The following is a 16,540-nucleotide window of genomic DNA, read 5'->3' as shown; positions in this document are numbered from 1 at the left end:
GACATGGGTGGGAGGGGAGAATTGCTGGATATGGATGGGAAGGGGGGCAGGGGAGAGAAGAGAAATCGCTGGACATGGAGGGGAGGTCAAGGGAAAGAGAATTGCTGGATATGGATGGAGGAAGCAGGGGAGAGAGGAAATTTGCTGGATATGGTTAGAGGAGAGGGCAGGGGAGAATGGAGAGTTGCTGGACATGGATGGATGGAGAGGAGGGCAGGGGAGAGAGGAGAGTTGCTGGTCATGGATGGATGGAGGGGATGGAAGACAGGAAGGAGATGCACATGGATGGAGGGGAGGGAAGAGAGGAGAAATGCTGGACATGGAGTGGATTGCAGGGAAGAGAGGAGAAATGTTGGACAAGGATGGAGGGAAGGAAAGACAAAGAAAGGAGATGCACAAGGATGGAGGGGAAGGGAGAGAGAAGAAATGCTGGACATGGATGAAGGGGAGGGAAGACAGAGGAAGTAGATGCACATGGATGGAGGGGAGGGGAGAGAGGAGAAATGCTGGATATGGATGGAGGGCTTACTGCTGTATTTAAGGGCTGGATCAGAACACTTTGAGGGCAGATGCAGAAACTGAAGGAAGGATAGGGTCAGGGCTACAGATGGTAGACAGGACACAGGAGGATGGTGGGCATGGTGAGAAAAAAATATCAAATGGAGAGAAGACACTGCATAAAACAGAAGACACTGGGACCAAAGCGAATAAATAAACTAAATGCTCAGACAACAAAGGTAGGAAAAAGTATTTTATTCAGAATGTATTAATTGGAATATGTCAGCTTTTGGAAATGTGCATCTGTGATATTTTGCATGTAAGTTTCAATTTCTCTAGTATTGCTGCATGCTGAGTCTGATTTCTTGAGGCAACTTTCCAGTTCAGTATTTTGCCTTCATATTTTTTTATTTCTAGTTCCCTGAGTCATATCTGTTGTGTCATGTGTTTTTCATGTGTGATCAAGGTGCAGTATTCTGCTAGAGTGTAGTATTTGCAGCCCTTTTTTTTTTTTTTACTAGGTAGTGTATTGGTGTTTTAGAGCCCAGTGTCATTACAGTGCTGCCTTTCCACACATAAGGTTGTAGCTCGCCCTGACCTTGGAATTAGTGCTATAATGGTTTGGTAAGGTTATGAGTGTGGTTTTGCACAAGTTTGTGTATAGTGTTTTGCAGTGGAGAGATTGTGTGTTGGCCTTACTGAGGTAGCACCAAAACATCAGAAAGGGTGTAGAGCCTAAATCATGACACACTACTCTTGAAGGATCTACATGTAGAGCCTATGCATTTCTAAGGTCAACACTGGCATGGTATGGGAAAGGGGGTTGGGAAATACTACTGGAGAGGAAGAGGGGGTTCTGGATAAGGAGGAAAGAAGGAAGGAAGGAAGGAAGGAAGGAAGGAAGGAAGGAAGGGAGAAAGAGCAGGCTTTTTTGGGAATAACCATAATGAATATGTATGATATATGCAAATGAATATGCTAATATGCCCTGCGCCATCCTTTGCCCCCCCCCCAAATAAAATAGTCCAACTACGCCCATGGGAGGGACAGTTGTTGGGAGTTTTCAGCTGGTGGGGCTTGGGAATTCCTGAAAACCACATCATAGGTGTGCTGCTACACTACTACACCCTTTGCTACGACACTACTGCAGAGCTTAGTAAACAGAGGGGATGGTTTGGTGCTCAGAGGTGGATTTCAGGGAACATCAAAAGGGTAGTTCTATAAACTGGGCACTTACATTTAAATGCACATTGGCCCCCCGGAATTTATATATGTCGCTTTGACTCATGCATGTAAATTCAGGTGCATGCCCTACTTAATTGAACAACAAGCCAATCAGCACCTATAGTTGAGCAATTACAAGCAATTATTGGCACTAATTGGCAATAATTTGAATTTACTTGTGCATCTTTTTAGGCGTATTCTATAAAGAGGTGCATGTAAATTCTAGCGTGTGGATCTGAAAAAGGGGCATGGCCATAGGGGGAGTATAAGCGGGCTGGAGGTGTTTATCTGCGCTGTTATAAAATTAGGGGGATCTGTACCTAATTTACGTATTTACACCAGGTTTTCATTGGTGTAAATGGTCGCACTTAAATGTAGTCGCAGTTCCCAACATAAAATCCTATTCTAAAAAGCACGCCTAACTTTAAGCGTGGTTTGTAAAACCACTAAGCGCTATTTTTTTCGGTGCCATTTATAGAATCTACTCCTGGTGTATAACTATACAGAACAGTGACATATATGCATGCTTGTTCGTACATACCCACCTTAAATGTCAATAATTTGCCTAAGCACAAAATGAAGCTACAAAGTAGTAAATTTAAAATGAATTGGAGAAAATGTTTCTTCACTCAACTTGTAATTAAGCTCTGGAATTCGTTGCCAGAGAATGTAGTAAAAACAGTTAGCTTAGCGGGGTTTAAAAAAGGTTTGAATGGCTTCCTAAAGGAAAAGTTCATAGACCATTATTAAAATGGACTTGGGGGAAAATCTACTGCTCATTTCTAGGATAGAAATACCTTTCTCAAATCAGTAGAACGGATGCACTAGTGCAGTCAATAAGGCACTATTCTGAGTAGGGAAGTCTTGTAGGTCGCGGGGGTTTAATTATGGTCTCTTGCATACCCCTCTTTCGCGACAGTTGTAATCATCGACTTACCCTATTGCCCTCCTCTTTGTCTTTTTTAATCTTTTCTAATTTTCTTATGCTAACACCAGAGGTGTTACCTAAAGTGCATAAGGACTCGATAAATCCACCGGGTAGACCGATTATGTCTGCCCGAGGTTCTTTATTAGAACCATTATCATCCTACATTGATACATTCTTACAACACTATGCATCTCACCTCTCCAGCTATTCTCAAAACTCACTCTAATTCTTCATGATTATACTGACCAATTCCTTTATTTACCACTACTGTTCATTCCTAGAAGGCAACTCTAGGCCCTAATGGTTCAATCCTTTCTATATACCTGTGATTGAATATATAGGAAATTGCCAGTCCCCCTTAAGTATAATCCCTCACAGGGTCATAATAAGATGCCTAGCTCTAGAGTGATCAGCAGGCAGGCAGGGCATAGTTAAGTCAGGGGAGACAAAAGCCCAGAACAAAGACAAGTCAGAGAGGCCTAGAGCAGGAAGAAGCAGACCTCCAGAGTACTTCTACAAAGCATACATTTGAAGGACCAAGGAGGTAGCCATGAGGTAGGAGAAGCTTTTAACTTGAAAACTCGGTATACACTGTAGCTCTTCTGTGGTCTGGTAGGAACCAGACCTTTTAGTTTGTTTCCAATGGCACTCCAAGCTGCTTTATGTACACTCCACAGTTAACAGACTGTGAGAGAAATAGGTTTCTATATATTTTTCCTTTTTAACCACACTGTTAAAGAGTTTTTGTTCACTTTTAGACCATGGTCTAGCTATGTTTGTGAAGGCTCCTTGCCTCACCCCTGTTCACACCATTACAGTTCTCCCTCTATCTTCTTTATGCTACTTGCAGGGAAACACATGCACCTGCACAGGAATATCAGTCCCCTTAAATACTTATTGGAAACAAATTATAAACCAGAATACTAAGATATGATTCATTTCTAAAGGAAATTCTAACATATTTCCTAGATGGTCCTCGTTCCTGAGCTCTCACTCTGTCAGAGAAATGCAACCTACACCGAAGGCCTGAGAAGCTCAGGTGGTCAGACACTGAGCAGCACTATAACCACATGCACGCCAGCTGAAATATTGATGTTCAAGCCCATTGCACTGCAGACAGGCCTAATCCTTTCTATCGTTACCAGGAGACATTTGACTCTTCTCTCATGACCCTAATATGACATGACATAACATGAGATCACCTGGGACATTCCAATTCTAACTGTCAGAAAGCCAGACCTATCAGTAAAGGAGAAAAATGCAGGAGTGGCTTTGCTAACAGAAGTGGAAAATGACTGTTCCATACAACATATGGAGAGAAACAAGATCCGCAACATGAAAGGTAATCAGAGACCAATAACGGGTGGCAGAACTATGCAGAAACATTCCCAAGGTCATCGGACACCAGTGACTAGATAAATAGAACATCCATGTTCTCCTCAATATATTGCCTATACATGTTTCATCCCATGAAACTGCAATACCAATAAGTTTGAGAGGTTGAAATCATACCCAGCGTACTCTGGCTAAGAATGAGGTTTATTACAGTCACGTTTGTGCAAAATTAACCCACTTAGAGACACTTCCTTAGAAAGACAATGATGTTTTTACTGACATTAATTTACTTTTATAGACATGTATTTGTGTTTGTTTGTTTTATTTTGTTTTGTTTACAGATTGTCAGAAGAAAAACTGAATTTTAGTAACTTTGTCCAGCCTCAGGGCTGGTGCAAAGGTACTGGATACCCTAGATGAACTTTCAAGCTGGTGCTCCTCCAATTATCTTTCATGCACCTAAGCCTACCCCCCCCCCCCCCCCCCCCCGAGATATTCAAAATTAAACTCAAGAATTATGATTATCCTAACACCATCCATCCCAGAATAATCCTGCAAAAATGCAGAAATATACATCACTCTTTTAAATATTAAACATTGTTTTGTATGTACATACCTAATCAGGGCAATATCCAAAAGCCATTTATCCAGGTAAATGGCTATTTATCCAGGCAAATGGGCTATTCAAAATTTACTCCCTCTATAAAAGGACATACTGATGGTTCCTGGAGTTATCGGATTGTCAGGATCAATCCTTTTGCTTTGACTACAGCTGCTCTTTGCCAGCCTACAGGAGCTGCTGCCCATGACTACATACTTTGCCTAATAGTTAAGCTGGCCCCACCCAGCACTGACACCAGTGAAAGCAAGGAGGTTTAATAAGACAGGAGAAGACATGAGTTTAAATGGCCCATTACTAAAGTAATGCCTAAAATGGTGGAAAAAAATGTTTTCTCCACATACTGGAAAACACAACCTACACCACGAGAGGTCAAATAGACGCGGAAACATTCTGGAAACAATTATACAATAACGATTGGACAACACAAATGGACTCCATATACTACCTCTCAGAATGGGACAAAAGATGTAAACACATATTAGATGAAATAGCACCCTTATGAACAAGAACCTCACGCAGACACAACTCGAACCGTGGTTCAATGAAGAACTGAAAAAATTAAAAACACAATCAAGGAAATTGGAACGCGCATGGAAAAAAAAAAGACGACCATACACTCAACGCTTGGAAACAATTACAAAGGAAATACAAATACACAATAAGACAAACCAAAATGTCATACTACAAAACTAAAATAGGGCCGGATTATAAAGACACGAAGAAACTATACCATCTCGTGAACAAACTACTAGACACAACGCTGATCACCACAACCAGTACTGATATTCCATCTGCAGACAATCTTGCTAAACACTTCAATGAACAAATTGCAAACCTACGCAAAATGCTACCTCAGGACAGCACGGACATCAAAAACTACATCAATGAACTGGACTCATCCCCTGGTGAACACCCTGCGGACCAAATCTGGTCAAATTTCGCTCCCCTCACCACCGATCCAGTTACCCAGGTGATCAAGAGATACTCCAACAGTCACTGTCAACTGGACATCTGCCCCAGCCACCTATTAAAATCCACCCCCCACCACTTCATAACAGACCTCACATCCCACTTAAACTTCATGCTTCAACAAGACACCTTCCCTAAAGAAAAAGGCAACATCCTACTCACCCCAATACCAAAAGACACCAAGAAAAAAAACAAATGACATTACCAACTACCGTCCAGTAGCATTTATCCCACTGGTAGTCAAACTAATGGAAGGCTTGGTAACCAAACAACTAAATAATTACATAGAGAAAGTCACAATACTGCACGAATCACAATCAGGATTCTGCCCCCAACACAGCACCGAAACAGTATTACTTACTCTGTTAACTAAATTCAAGCAAGAAATAGCAAGAGGTAAAAGTATACTTCTCCTACAATTTGACATGTCCAGTGCATTCGACATGGTCAACCATAATATATTACTAAGACTCCTAGATTACTTCAGAATCTGCAGAAATACACTTAAATGGATCAAGGGCTTCCTTTCCACAAGAACATATCAAGTGAAAGCTAACACAAACATATCATCACCTTGGAAACCTGACTGCGGAGTACCACAAGGATCACCACTATCACTGATCCTTTTCAACCTCATGATGACCCCTCTAGCCAAGTCCTTATCCATTCAAGGCCTAACCCATTCATATATGCTGATGACATCACAATATATATCCCCTACAAACATGATCTGGCAAAAAAATCACCAACGAAATCAAGCTTAGCCTGAAGATCATGAACTCATCAGCAAATGCATTCCAATTAAAACTCAACACAGAAAAAAACACACTGTCTCATCATCTCATCCCAATACAACACATACAAGCCCACAAACATAAATACCCTTCCTATTGCTGACAGCCTGAAAATTCTCGGAGTAATAATCGACCAGAACCTCTCACTAGAGAACCAAGCAAAATCTACCATAAAAAAAAATGTTTCACTCAATGTGGAAACTCAAACGTGTGAAGCCATTCTTTCCGAGGGAAATATTCCGCAACTTGATACAATCAATGGTACTGAGCCATGTAGACTACTGCAACAGAATCTATGCGGGCTGCAAAGAACAAATTATAAAGAAACTTCAGACTGCTCAAAACACAGCAGCCAGGCTTATATTTGGAAAATTACGTTTTGAAAGTGCCAAACCCCTCCGAGAAAAACTGCACTGGCTCCCAATCAAAGAACGTATTGCTTTTAAAATCTGCACCCTGGATCATAAAATTATCTACGGCGCAGCCCCGGGATACATGACAGACCTCATAGACCTGCCAACCAGAAACGCAACAAGATCAGCATGAACATACCTAAATCTTCACTACCCAAGCAGCAAAGGACTCAAATACAAATTAACATATGCATCCAGCTTTTCCTGTTTAAGCACACAACTATGGAACACACTGCCAAAATTAGTAAAACCAACATATGACCACCTAAATTTCCAGAAAGAACTAAAAACAATCCTGTTCAGAAAGGCATATCCCACCGACCCAACATAAAAGCCTGAGCACCTGCAACACAACAAAACCAAAAATCGTAATGGACAGTTCCCCTAATATACCTACCTTAAATGAACCTATTTTACTACAATAACACCTGTATTTGTTCATTCCGGAACTGGCGAACACCACTATGGTACTATGCAAACCACATTGAGCCTGTAAATAGGTGGGAAATGTGGGATACAAATGTAACAAATAAATAAATTATGTAGGCTGAAGCCAGTAGGCGGAGCTTGCCGCCATATTGAATAACCCAAAACATTTGCAGGCGCTTTTGAAAACAATAGCTAACTTGTGAGGTTTATATTGTTTTATTAAAACGTCCTTGGTTTTGCATTCTTTCTGTTAGGAAGGTAGTGGGGGGGGGGAGGGGTTGTGGAGTTTTCAAGGGGTTTGTTTAGGGTACACCAATATGGCAGCTGCTGGGGGAGATGGCTTCAGTGTTGTGGTGTCATGCTGTCTCCCATTTTATTAAACCTCCATAACTGAAAGACTTGATACATTTTCCTCAATGTGTAATCTTTCTTTAAAGTGTAGTACGTGCACATTCTAAGGCAGACAAGAAAAGGAGGATCATGGAAAAGAGTTTTAAAAATAGTCAGTCAATATTCAGCAGTGAGGTTTTTTTTTTAATGCTGACCTTTACCATCTATATTAGACCAGATATTCAGTGGTGGGCTATGTCCAGGCACTGGGATTCAGTATTTGTTCAGTGGTGATACCTAGAAGTTATGCAGGTACAGATAACATCCAGTGCCATACCTTCATAGCTAACCAAGCAAAGTTGAATTGCTATTTAAGTAGCTCTACTTGCTCAGTTAACTATGTGAGCTCTGGCACTGAACATTGCAGATGCCCACATAACTTCTGGAACCACCCCAACTCTGCCCGTGGACCACCCCAGCTCTCCTTAGACAGTGCACTCCAATTATATTGGGATGCAAACCACAAATGCACCCTGTGTGACACGCCTCCATGTGCTGCTGTTGTGCTCTGGTTTCCCTTGCACCCTCTGCGGCCACACCAGCTGTACATTGTTAGCTATGAGCCTGGTACAGTAATCAGAGGGGATAATCAGTGGTATTGCCTATTTAAGTGCTGCTGAAAATCCTCTCGTGAGGCATTCAGAGTAATTTAACTGAGCGGAGCTTCTCTTTTTATTTATTGCATTTGTATCCCACATTTTCCCACCTCTTTGCAGGCTCAATGTGGCTTACAATGTGTCGTATTAGTAGATGATAGATTGGGAGATATCAGTTAGTATTACATGGAAGGTAGCATGATCGAAAATTGAACAGGTAGATATAGGTAGAAAGTATTACTGCTAATAGGTACGGTGGAGATGTGATAGAAAATAGCGTAATCGAATTTCAGATAAGTAGATATAACAAGAACATTGTTGATAATAGGTAAGGTTGCGATGTACTGTAAGCCACCCAGCTGGTATTACTGATGGGCAAGGCAGCAAGTTCTAAATAAACTTGAAACTTGAATATTGGGCCTCTAGAAACCATCAAGTTTTAAGAGCTCTTTTGTGGTGGGGGTACTGAAGTTTTGTGTCATGCCTTGTCTGACTGCCCCAATTCCATTAGCTGCTGAGGCTTTTGAGATGTTAGATGGTAACATACCACATTTTGTGGAAACAGTTCCTTGCTGCACATCCATAATCTTTTTTGGCAGCTACAAGTCACGGCAGTCAAGAGTGAAAGGCAACTGCAGATAATTACTCTCTTGTGACACTCCACCAAGTTAAATAATGAATCAAAAGGATGGAAACGCTCTCCTGCTTTGCTGGATCATTGTTCGCTTCACAAATCTTTAACTGTGTCCCAGAGGTGCAAAAGCTTAATTTCATAAAGATTTTTGATTCTCTACCATGCTGTAAAACAAACCTTTGCAGAAGGAGGAGAGATGCTGCCTTGGTAAATGAAAGTGATAGATTCAGATTTCAGCACAGAGTTTTGTTATCACTTTCCCTCGTGAGGGGGAACTCAGCCTTCTATGAAGGGCTGTAAAACACAAGTAATGTCCAGCAAGAAAAACATATAGCACCCACAAACACTGCAGCTTCACAGGTAATGAAGAGGAAAAATCATCCCAGTCTTTTGCCTATATTAGATATGGAATACAAATGGAGTAATCCTATATAATAATTCTCACCTCCAACGTTCTGACTTGCCTGGGACTGTGGCTCATTCTGAGTTGGTCTGCTAGGCTCCATAGATCAGGCTGACATCACCGTAGTCATTATGATGTCAACTTCAGAACCCCGGGGGGGGGGGAGGGGAGAGAGGAGGGTCGCTGGACATGGGTGGCTGCAGGGGGAGCAGGGGGTCGCTGGACATGGGTGGCTGGAGGGGGGCAGGGGAGAGAGGAGGGTCGCTGGACATGGGTGGCAGGAGGGGGGCAGGGGAGAGAGGAGGGTTGCTGGACATGGGTGGCTGCAGGGGGAGAGGAGGGTCGCTGGACATGGGTGGCTGCCGGGGAGCCAAGGAAAACCTTGCTAGCGCCCGTTTCATTTGTGTCAGAAACGGGCCTTTTTTACTAGTTCTATATAATGCACCATAAATTAGGTGTCTATCTTTTGGGGGTGAATTCTATAAATCATGCATAAAAAAGTCAGCACAGAAAAGAATGCTTAAGCACTATTCTATAAGCCACGCCTAAACTTAGTTGCGGTTTATAGAACAGTGTTTAAGTGCAGGGATCGTGCGTAAATTTAGGCACATTCATTTGCACCAATGAAAGCATGGTGCAAACGCCCTCTCCTAAATTTAATGTGGAACCCCCATATTTTATAATTTATTTATTTATGACATTTATATCCCACAATATTCCCACTCATGGGCAGGCTCAATGTGGCGTACAATAATTAATAAGCAAACAATAGTACAAAGTACAGTGGACAAGGTCACAGGAGAGAGAAAGAAAAAAGAAAGGAGGGAGAGAAAGAGAGGGGAGGAGATAAGTTTTCACACAGGGAGCCGTAGACTTAAAGGGTTTGGCAACTGTAGGGGTCTTAGTGTATGCACTCCAGGATCACCACGCACCCTGACCCGTTGCTACTACTACTACTTAACATTTCTAAAGCGCTACTAGGGTTACGCAGCGCTGTACAATTTTAACATGGAAGGACAGTCCCTGCTCAAGGAGCTTACAATCTAAAAGACAGGTGTACAATCTAAAAGACAGGTGTAAATCTAGAGACAAGTATACAATCTAAAAGACAAGTGTAGAGTCGATCTGATAGGGCATACTATATTTCTCGAAAGGTTAGGTGCCGAAAGCAGCATTGAAGAGGTGAGTTTTAAGCAGAGATTTGAAGATGGGTAGGGAGGGGGCTTGGCGTAGGGGTTGAGGAAGATTGTTCCAGGCATAGGGTGAGGCAAGGCAGAATGAGCGGAGCCTGGAGTTGGCAGTGGTGGAGAAGGGTACTGAAAGGAGGGATTTGTCCTGTGAGCGGAGGTTATGGGCGGGAACATAGGGGGAGATGAGGGTAGAGAGGTAGTGAGGAGCCGCAGACCGGGTGCATTTGTAGGTAAGGAGGAGAAGCTTGAATTGTATGCGGTAACTGATCGGAAGCCAGTGAATTGACTTGAGGAGAGGGGTGATATGAGTATATCGGTTCTGGCGGAATATAAGACGTGCGGCAGCGTTCTGAACGGATTGAAGGGGGGATAGGTGGCTAAGTGGGAGGCCGGTGAGGAGTAAGTTGCAGTAGTCAAGGCGAGAGGTAATGAGAGCATGGACGAGAGTTCGTGTGGTGTGCTCAGAAAGGAAAGGGCGAATTTTGCTGATGTTGAAGAGGAAGAAGCGACAGGTTTTGGCAGTCTGTTGGATATGCGCAGAAAAGGAGAGGGAGGAGTCGAAGATGACTCTGAGGTTGCGGGCAGATGGGACGGGGAGGATGAGGGTGTTATCAACTGAGATAGAGAGTGGAGGAAGAGGAGAAGTGGGTTTAGGTGGAAAGACGAGGAGCTCGGTTTTGGACATGTTCAGCTTCAGGTGGCGGTTGGACATCCAGGCAGCAATGTCGGATAAGCAGGCCGATACCTTGGCCTGGGTCTCCGCGGTGATGTCTGGTGTGGAGAGATATAGCTGGGTGTCATCAGCATAAAGATGATACTGAAAACCATGAGATGAGATCAGTGAGCCTAGGGAAGAGGTGTAGATTGAGAAGAGAAGGGGTCCAAGGACAGATCCCTGGGGAACTCGAACAGATAGTGGGATGGGAGTGGAGGAAGATCCATGAGAGTGAACCCTGAAGGTGCGGTGGGAGAGATAAGAGGAGAACCAGGAGAGGACAGAACCTTGGAACCCAAAAGAGGACAGTGTGGCAAGAAGTAAATCATAATTGGCAGTGTCAAACGCTGCGGATAGATCGAGGAGGATGAGGATGGAATAGTGGCCTCTGGATTTGGCGAGGAGCAGGTCGTTGCAGACTTTAGAGAGTGCTGTTTCTGTCGAGTGTAGAGGGCGAAAACCGGATTGAAGTGGATCGAAGATGGCATGAGAGGAGAGAAAATCAAGGCAGCAACTGTGAACGGCGCGCTTAAGTATTTTGGAGAGGAAGGGTAGGAGAGAGATGGGGCGGTAGTTGGAGGGGCAGGTAGGGTCAAGTGATGGTTTTTTTAGGAGAGGTGTGACTATGGCGTGCTTGAAGGTGTCAGGGACAGTTGCAGTGGAGAGAGAGAGGTTAAGGATGCGACAGATGGAGGGGGTGACAGTATGGGAGATGGTGTTAAGTAAGTTGGTGGGGATGGGATCGGAGGAACAGGTGGTGCATTTCGAGGAGGAAAGAAGGCGTGAGGTTTCATCCTCGGTGATCTCAGGAAAGGAGGAGAAAGAGGCCATGGTTGGTTGGTTGTTGGATGGGGCTACAGGCTGAAGAGGAGGTGGTGGCTTGGTTGTGAACTCAAGGTTGATCTTTTGCACCTTGTCGCAGAAGTAGTCAGCCAGTGATTGAGGAGAGAGTGAAGGGGAGTGGGAGCGGGGGGCACTTTGAGGAGGGAGTTAAGGGTGGGAGAGAATTGGTCAATTGGGTGTAATAGTCCTGTTTTGCAAGGAATAGGGAGGAGTGGAAGGAGGATAGCATGAATTTGTAGTGAAGGAAGTCTGAATGGGTACGAGATTTCCTCCAGAGGCGTTCAGCGGATCGGGTGCAGGAGCGAAGGTAACGGATGCAAGGGGTCAGCCAAGGCTGGGGATTAGTATGCTTTGTGGGACGGGAGGTGGATGGAGCGAGGGTGTCCAAAGCAGAGGAGAGAGCGGCATTGTAAGCGGAAACCGCTTTGTCTACAGTCTCGGAGGACATGATGGAGGGGAGGAGATTAGAGATACTAGAGGATAAAGTGGGGGGTCAATAGCCTGGAGATTCCTGGAGGTGGTGGTTAAAGTTGGACGGGGCAGAGGGGGGGGGGGGTGAAGAAGTGTAAATGTGATCAGGTGATGATCAGAGAGAGGGAGAGCAGAAGCGTGGAAATTGGAGGGTGAGCCGGAGGAGGAGAGGATGAGATCAAGACAATGGCCGTCACGGTGAGTAGGGGTTTTGGAGCACAGCTGGAGGTTGAAGGAGGATGTTAGGGTGAGGAACTTAGAAGCGTTAGGGTCGGTTGGGTCATCAACATGTATGTTAAAGTCTCCGAGAATGAGGGACGGAGATGAGGGTTCAAGAAAGACGGAAAGCCAAGCATCAAAGTCGGTGAGGAAGGAAGAGAAGGATTTATCAGGGGGGCGGTAGATGACTGCGACTCTGAGTGGCAGCGGATAGAATAGCCGGATGGAGTGAGCTTCAAAGGAAGAGAAGCAGTGAGACTGCGGTAGGGGGAGGGGTTGGAAACTACAGGAGGGTGAGAGTAGTAGCCCAACGCCTCCACCGCGGCCAGCTGGGCGGGGAGTGTGGGAGAAGAGATAACCTCCATGGCAGAGGGCCGCGATTGAGGCCGAGTCTTCCGGGGAGATCCAGGTTTCGGTTAGGGCGAGCAGTTGAAGGGAGTGAGAGATGAAGAGATCGTGGGTGAAGGGCAGTTTGTTGCAGACTGAGTGGGCATTCTACAAGGCACATGAGAAGGGGAGGGAAGAGGGGGGGAGGAGGGGAATAGAGACGAGATTGGAGACATCCCGGAATCGTTCGCACGGATAGGACGGAGACAGGTGAGGGGACCTGGATTAGGGTTAATGTCTCCCACGGATAGCAGGAGGAGGAGCAAGAGAATGCGGAGGAGGGTGGGGGAGGTTGGGCGGCGAAGGCGATGAAGACGGGGTGAACTTAGGAGGAATGGGGATGGGTTAATGGCAGGAAGGAAGTGTTGAAGGTTAAGAGCTAGGAAGGAGGAGGGGGACAAGAGGGATGGTAAGGTGGTGGGGGATGAGGGTGAATAGGGTATTGCCGTGGCGGGCAGGGCGGGAGGGCATCGAGTTCTAGTGGTGGACAGTGGGAGTGGGAGGGAAAGAAGATTAGGAAGGGACAGGGCAAGGAAGAGAACGTGGACAGGGGCCATAAGTGTCTGAGGTGTAACAGGTGACTGTGTAGTGACTGAGGTGTTAAGCAGTTAACAGGTGACTATGTAGTGGTTAAGGTGACTGAGGTGTTAAGCATATAGACAGAGCTGGAAAGCTGGGTTTTGGACTGGCGAGTAGGTAAGTCAATGGCTGACAAGCTAGCAGGCAGGTAGGTAAGTCAATGGCTGAGAGGTTCACAAGCGGGCAGGCAGGTTACTCGATGTGTTAACAGGCAGGCAGGTAGCAGCTGGAACAAGCGGTCAGGAACAAGCTGGGATAGATGGACAGGAGCAAGCTGGAACAAGCTGGAACTGCCTCTATCAGTGACTGCCTTGCTGGGTACTCAGGGTGTCATCCTGATTCGGGGTGGTTGGACTGTCCCTGATATGATGATACTACGGCTGGTCTTTCATTACTGCATGCTTATTATGACCATGCTTTGCCCTGGAAAAGTTAATATTTTCTAGTTGCATTGTAACTGTATGTGTGTGTGTGTGTGTGTGTATGTGGGGGGTGGGGGGGTGGAAGCGGGGATCTGGTTAAATAATTGCATGACTGCAGCATATTGTCTTCCCTTTTGTGGATAGCATGTTCCCTTTGCTTGGTTTGTTATAAAGGAGCTATGGCAGGGGTGTGGAGTGGGAGTGAATGAGAGTATGCAGCTGTTTAGGTTTCGTTGTGTGTGTTGGATGTAGAGATTGTATGGAAGGGAGATGGGGATCATGGCTGGGGGGAGGGATCTTTATACTCTTGAGTGTCTCTATTTTCTGCACTCTAATTTTGATGTTCCACCTTGGTGTAATGCGGGTTAGGTTTTTCTATTTTAGCCCTAATTGGTCTTTTGCTGTCTCTCCTTGGCTTTATTTTGCTATTCTGGGTGAGGCTGGGCACCTGGGTAGCTTAGTGATGTTTACCTTTCCTCTTTTGACTCTGCTCCTTCTGGTGCCACTTCTCCAGTTAAGCGTGCTAAAATTCTTTCATATCTTAAATGACCTAAAGCAGATATTGCGTGTCTTCAAGAGACCCGCTTGACAGATCAGGCACACCAGAAGCTTTGTAGGAATTGGGTGGGGGAAGTTTTTTACTCCTCCACCACATATAGGTGTGGTTGGATTGCTGTATGGTTTTGGAAGAATCTCCATTGCCAGGTGCAGGTGGTGACCAAAGATGCCTATGGTAGGTTCTTGATGTTAAGTACAACATCTCAGCGACAATATTTTCACTTGTTGGTTTTATATACCCCTAACAATTATGAGTATGCCTTTTTTCAGAAGTTGGTTGTTGTGGCAATGAAAGACCTGTGTGTCCCTTTATTTCTCGTAGGTGATTTTAGTCAGGTTCTAAATCCCCAATTAGCTAGAACTTCTCAAAGGTCACACCCAGGGCACCAGCAAGGGTATACCCTATTTTTGTGCGTCTTTGAATATACTAGACCCTTGGCGACTATTACATCCTTTTGAGTCTGATTACACCCGTGCACATGGTAATATGTCTTGAACAGATTTTATTTTAGAATTTCAATCTATTTTTCCTAGTTGTGTATGCAGAAATTGATCCTTCAGCTGCTTCAGATCATTCTATGATCTGGGTTGATTTTGACTTGAACTTGTTGAGTGGGGTTCGTACTGAATGGTGTTTTCCTTCTTATCTCCATCATGACCAGGATTTTCAGGCATTTTTGAGTACTTTACATGCTTCGAGTTCTCAATTATATTGGGATGTGTTAAAGGCAGTATTACAGGGTGATATCATTTCATATACAGCAACTCGTGCTCACCATATTTCACAGGGTGTTGTTCTCTTGGAGAAGCACTATGCCCAGGCAAAACACTCTTATATGTACAATCCTACTCCCAACAATTGGGATGTTATGATGGCAACACAGGTAGCCTTAAATGCTTTAATCCATAAGTGTAACAAAAATGAGGAGTGGCCTAGTGGTTAGGGTGGTGGACTTTGGTCCTGAGGAACTGAGTTTGATTCCCGGCACAGGCAGCTCCTTGTGACTCTGGGCAAGTCACTTAACCCTCCATTGCCTGCTGCATTGAGCCTGCCATGAGTGGGAAAAAGTGCAGGGTACAAATGTAACTAAAATAAAATGTTATCTGTTCGAAAGTATAAGGGCTCATTTTCAAAGCACTTAGACTTACAAAGTTACATAAATTTTTCCATTATGGCAATAAGACAGGGAAATTACTTACGCAAATTGTTAAAATTAGCATAGTTCCTTCTCTGTTTCTACCTTAACAAACTCGCAGGGACTTGTAACCGCACAGTGGATATTGCCCTAATATTTTTGGATTATTTTCTCCAGCTGTATAGCGCTTCTCCTATGGGCCTAGGACCTCAGCTTCTGGATTATTTAGAGGATTCTGGCCTCCCTCATTTTTCTGATGCAGTTGTTGAGCATTTACATTCTACTTTCCAGGCCAAGGAGTTTCAGTCTGCAGTTCACAAACTGAAATGCTTTACAGCTCCAGAGCCAGACAGATGTACCCCAGAATTCTATAAAATCATAATGCTGAAGGCTTGTGGTCAATTACTTTCTTATTATATGGATGCCATAGCTGGTGGGGCCCTTTCATTACAATCCAGTGCTGCTCTTATCACTCTTATCCCCCAAGCCTGGAAAGCCTGGTCATCTCCCTGAGTCCAATTGGCCAATCTATTTAATGAATGTAGATGTTAAGATCTTGTCCAGAATTTTAGCAGATCAATTGGCCTCTCACTTGCCTGCCTTTATTGGTTCTGAGCAGGTCAGTTTTGTTATGGGCAGGCAGTCTGTGGTAAATGTCTGTAAGACCCTTTCAGCCATGCTCATGATCCTGCTGTCAAGGCTTTTGATCCCGTTAACTGGCATTACTTTTTCAAGTCCTACAGTGTATGGGGATGGACGGGTGGTTATTGCAGGCTCTCCAGACT

This window comes from Microcaecilia unicolor, chromosome 4, assembly GCF_901765095.1.
Source record: "Microcaecilia unicolor chromosome 4, aMicUni1.1, whole genome shotgun sequence".
NCBI classification, from domain to species: domain Eukaryota; kingdom Metazoa; phylum Chordata; class Amphibia; order Gymnophiona; family Siphonopidae; genus Microcaecilia; species Microcaecilia unicolor.
The sequence above is the reverse complement of the archived record's forward strand: the minus strand, read 5'-3'. Positions refer to the sequence as shown.